Source organism: Callithrix jacchus, chromosome 11 (assembly GCF_049354715.1).
Source record: "Callithrix jacchus isolate 240 chromosome 11, calJac240_pri, whole genome shotgun sequence".
NCBI classification, from domain to species: Eukaryota; Metazoa; Chordata; class Mammalia; order Primates; family Cebidae; genus Callithrix; species Callithrix jacchus.
In genome coordinates this window covers 47913521-47919310 of record NC_133512.1, presented here as the reverse complement: position 1 = coordinate 47919310, position 5790 = coordinate 47913521, and positions in this window count along the sequence as shown.

Below are 5790 nucleotides of genomic sequence, written 5' to 3'. Positions count from 1 at the left end.
GAACTAAGAGAGGACACAAACAGGTGGAGAAACATTCCATGTTCATGGTTAAGAAGAATCAATATCGAGAAAATGGCCATACTGCCCAAAGTAATTTATAGATTCAATGTTATCCCCATCAAACTACCAGTGACCTTCTTCACAGAAGTGGAAAAAACAAACTTAAACTTCATATGGAACCAAAAGAGAGCCTGCATAGCCAAGACAATCCTAAGCAAAAAGAACAAAGCTGGAGGCATCACGCTACCTGATTTCAAACTATACTACAAGGCTACAGTAATCAAAACAACATGGTGCTGGTACCAAAACAGAGATACAGACCAATGGAACAGAACAGAGGCCCTGGAGGCAATACCCCAGAACTACAACCATCTGATCTTTGACAAACCTGGCAAAAACGAGCAATGGGGAAAGGATTCCCTGTTTAATAAATGGTGTTGGGAAAACTGGCTAGCCATGTGCAGAAAGCAAAAACTGGAACCCTTCCTGAAACCTTACACTAAAAGTAATGCCAGTTGGATTAAAGACTTAAACATAAGACCTGACACCATAAAAACCCTAGAAGAAAACCTAGGCAAAACCATATAGGACATAGGCATAGGCAAGGACTTCATGACTAAAATACCAAAAGCAATGCCAACAAAAGCCAAAATGGACAAATGGGAGCTAATTAAACTCCAGAGCTTCTGCAAAGCAAAAGAAACAATAATTAGAGGGAACTGGCAATCAACAGAATGGAAAAAAATTTTTGCAATCTATCCATCTGACAAAGGGCTAACATCCAGAATCTACAAACAACTAAAACAGATTTACAAGAAAAAGACAAACAAACCCATCCAAATGTGGGCGAAGGATATGAACAGACACTTTACAAAAGAAGACATATATGAGGCCAACAAACATGAAAATATGCTCATCACCACTGATTACTAGAGAAATGCAGATCAAAACCACATTGAGATACCACCTCACGCCAGTTAGAATGGTGATCATTAAAAAATCTGAAGACAATAGATGCTGGAGAGGATGTGGAGAAATAGGAACACTTTTAAACTGTTGGTGGGAGTGTAAATTAGTTCAACCATTGTGGAAGACAGTGTGGCGCTTCCTCAAGGACCTAGAAATAGAAATTCCATTTGACCCAGCAACCCCATTACTGGGTATATACCCAAAGGATTATAAATCATTTTATTATAAAGACACATGCATACATATGTTCATAGTGGCACTGTTTATAATAGTAAAGAGTTGGAACCAACCCAAATGCCCATCGACAATAGACTGGACAAGGAAAATGTAGCACATATACATCATGGAAAACTATGCAGCCATAAAAATTGCTGAGTTTGTGTCCTTTGTAGGGACATGGATGAATATGGAAACCATCATTCTCAGCAAACTGATACAAGAACAGAAAATCAAACACCACATGTTCTCACTTATAGGCGGGTGATGAACAATGAGAACACATGGACACAAGGAGGGGAGCATCACACACTAGGGTCTGTTGCAGGGGGCTAAGGGAGGTGGGTGAGGAGGTAAGGGAGGGATAACATGGGGATAAATGCCAGATGTAGGTGACAAGGGGATGGAGGCAGCAAACCACATTGCTATGTGTGTACCTATGCAACAATCCTGCATGATCTGCATGTGTACCTCAGAACCTAAAGTACAGTTAAAAGAAAAAAGAAACTGTAATATATATATATATATATATATATATATATATATATATATATATACATACATACAATGGAATACTACTCAGCCATAAAAAGGAATGAATTAATGGCATTTAAAGTATCCTGAATGAGATTATAAACTATTATTCTAAGTAATTCAGGAATGGTAAACCAAACATCATATGCGCTCACTTATAAGTGGGAGCTAAGCTTTGAGGATGCAAAGGCATAAGAATGACACGATGAACTTTGGGCACTCAGGGAAAAAGGAAAGGAGGTGGGTGAGGTATAAAAGACTACACATAGGGTTCGGTGTATACTACTTAGGTAATGGATGCACCTAAATCTCACAAATCACCACTAAAGAATTTACTCATGTAACCAAACAACACCTGTTACCCAATAACCTATTGGAAATAAAATAAAATAAAAAATAGAAATGTGAAGAAAGGAAAGAAGAAACAAGCTAAGATCACAGTTACAGGCTATGTATCATAAACTAGGATCAAATATTAGAGTTTGAGATGGTCCTTCACAACATCAGTAATAGGCCATCAAGTTCTACATTTGTCCTTCTAAAGTAGCTCCTTCCAAATTTTGTTAACTTTAAAGTCGTTACACTGGCATGTAGAACACTATCTCTCAATCTCCTTTGTCTGCCCTCAGATGAGTGGTCTCACCGCACTCTCTAAAATTTATATCCTGAGTCCACTCCTTTAGGGTTAAACTGATAACTAATCCGAACTGAAACTCTACTACAAAACAATGTATTCGCATTTCAGTAAAGGCCTTTTGAAGATCTCATGATTTCAATGTAGAGAAATGACTTCTGTGATGGTTACTTCAAATATACGTAATATAACTGTGTGAAAAACATTTGGAAGGCTGGGTGCAGTGTCTCATACCTGTAATTCCATTTGGGAAGATCATCTGAGGCCAGGAGTTCAAAATCAGCCTGGCCAACATAGTGAAACCCAGCCTCTATTAAAAATATAAAAAATATTAGCTAGGTTTAGTGGCTCATGCCAGTAATCCCAGCTACTAGGGAGGCTGAGACAGGAGAAGTGCCTGGACCTGGGAGGCAGAGGTTGCTGTGAGCTGAGATGGCATCACTACACTCCAGCCTGGGCAACCAAGTGAAACTCTGTCTCAAAAAAACAAAAAGAAAGAAAGAAAGGAAAGAAAAAGATCTGTCTGTCCATAATCCATCAGTTCTGCACCTGCTTTAATAAATATAATAGTTTTTTAAAAAAAGAAAATATTTGGAGATCGCTTCTGTACCACACTGCCATTTACTCACCTACTCCAGCTATTCACAGATCGGCTCTGACCACAGTCCCAACTCTGTATGCCATGTGTCCATTAAAATGTATGCAGTGGATCCTGCTCTTAGAGCATGCCAGATCAATATTTCTTAATTGATAAGAATCACTCTGTCTTAGGGCTTTTTTTTTTCAGACGGATTTGTACTCTGTTGCCCAGGCTGGAGTGCAGTGGTGCAATCTTGGCTCACTGCAACTTCTGCCTCCCGGGTTCGAGCGATTCTCCTGCCCCAGACTCCCTAGTAGCGGGGACTACCAGTATGCACCACCACACCTGGATAGTTTTTGTATTTTCTGTAGAAACGGGGTTTCACTATGTTGGCCAAGCTTGTTGGGAACTCCTGACCTCAGGTGATCTGTCCACCTTGGCCTCCCAACCTGCCTTAAGGATTCTGTTATGCTATCTGAGGTAAAGATCCTGAGTAATCTACTACGAATTAAATTTGGGAAATTCTGTTCTAGCTAAGAAAATATATAAATACACACACACAACCATACATATAGATGTGTGTTTATATACATATGAATTTGAATAAGTGCTAAAGCAAAATGGGGAAGAAATATCAAGGGAAGAAAAATGTTATTCTGATTGAGGCATTGAAGAAAGCAGGGAGAGCTTTTGAATTTTGTTTTAAAGGGCAAAGTTCCCTTTTTAGGCTGAGGAAGCACTATAGTCAGGGCATGGAGACCAGAAAGGACATGGCACACTGGAGAATGGGGTGTAAATGGAGTGGGAATGGGGTTCAAGATGGACTGAGGTGCATGGAAATATGTATTTACTTTCCTCTTTGGTTGAGAATGTTTAAGATGAGTTAACAATCCAATGGGGGTGTGAGGGAAAAGCACAAAGATTCAAAGACTGAAATTCATACAAAACAAATTTTAAAAACCAGAGAGTTGAAATTTAGTCAGCTACACCTGTATGAAAGCAAGAAAAACATTAATCCAATTGCCATATGACCCAAAGTAAGTCTTAGCAAAGTAATTAGAAAAAGGGTTGAGCATCCTTGTAGATTCATATTCTTAATGATTTCAAAGAATTTTCCTGTGACTACCTAAAGCTAAAAGTATGAGGCAGTTGGCAGGACAGGGAGTCATGACCAGTGAAAAGAAAAACACGTATGTTTAGAATAAAAACACCTAAACTGAGTGAAAGGAATGAGACTATCTCGCTCTCTTTTGTTCCTCTGATATAGGAAGGGACTCTTAAGCACCCATAACCCAGTAACATCATTCTGACATCCTCAGAAACAAAGCAGAAACCATACTGTCAATGGTGGGAAGAAAGCTGCTTTAAAGGTAGGGCTGGCAATGTTTATTTGGCCATCTTTGGGCAATGCCCAAAATGTTGTGTAACACCAACAGTACTATGAAAACCTTGAGATTCCTCTCCCAATTCAAACTCTTCTGGTCTACAACATAGCGATGAGGAAGGAGCTGTTGTAACCAGAGTTTATATACCTTATAAACTAATATTTCAATGACAAGATGGAAAGAGACATCAGTATGTAATACTGTTCTAACCAATCAAAAAGGTTATTTGTGGACATAGAACTTGCAAGTGACTCCCAAATCTCTTGGGACAAGGTTCTTTGCAGAGCCATTCGTCACTGAACTAATCACTTTCCTTTTTTCCCCACAAAAACCTTCTTCCTTTCTGAAACATCTTTTTATTAGTTTCTATGTCACTATGCTCTAAATTGCTTCCTACCTCAGTGGCCCTTCACCTCCAATTCATCTACACGATCTCTAAATATTGGTATGTCCAGACCTCATTTCTCAGCCCTCTTCTCTTTATTTTCTTAATCACTCTCGCTCTCCCTGTCAAATGTGGTCCTGAAACCAGTATCATTTGAAGAAATTAGAAAAAAAAATTATTAGTCCCATCATCTCAACCCTACTGAATCAGAAACTCTTAGATAGGACCTAGCAGTCTGTTTGCTAAACCAGCCCTCTACATGATTCTGGTGCACAGTAACATTTGAAAACCACAGTTATGGGTTGTCTCACCGAATACTAATATCATTGTATGATTTTAACTCCTAAGTGTCTATCACTTATCTGATTCCTCCCCTGGTTATTTCATGTCTTCAATCTGCAATGGCAAAGATAACTGTACTTTTTCTTTTAAATTTCAACTTCTTTTCCTATTTATTCATTTAACTAAAATAAATTGAAAGTCTTCTGTGTGCCTGCCTGTGGTAGGTATTGGGACTATGAAGTTGACACCTGCACTCAAGCAGCCTTCTGTAGGCGGGAAGGCGTGGGAATCAGCAGTCAGAGAGCACTGCAAGCATCACTTTGGAGCCAAATAAGGGGTGGCTCAACCAGAATGGAGAAGTCAGAAAAGACTGAGAGCTGACTCTTGCAGGCTAAGTATGGAGTTTTCAAGATCAAAGGATGGAGTTCTCTAATCTTCCTCTCCTTATATATTCTGAATTCCCTACGTAAATCTGCTCAAGTGTAATCTATGGACTGGGACTGGCAAACAACTATTTCTGGTTTAACATGATAAACAGAAATTCAGAACAAGCCTTTAGAGACTTTTATATCAATTTGACAGAGTATTTGTAAGTCTGTTGAATCTAGCAATAATTTTTATTTTGTAGCCATCTTTTTGTTTCTTTAGGCTAATAATTCATTTTATTTCATTAAAACAAGCTATTGGTCTGTAACAGATTGAAAACTGGAATAAAAAAAAAAACCCTCAGCTGAAAACTTAGGTCTGCACAAAAACCTCCACACATTGTTATAGCATTTTATTCTTAACTACCAAAACTTAGAAA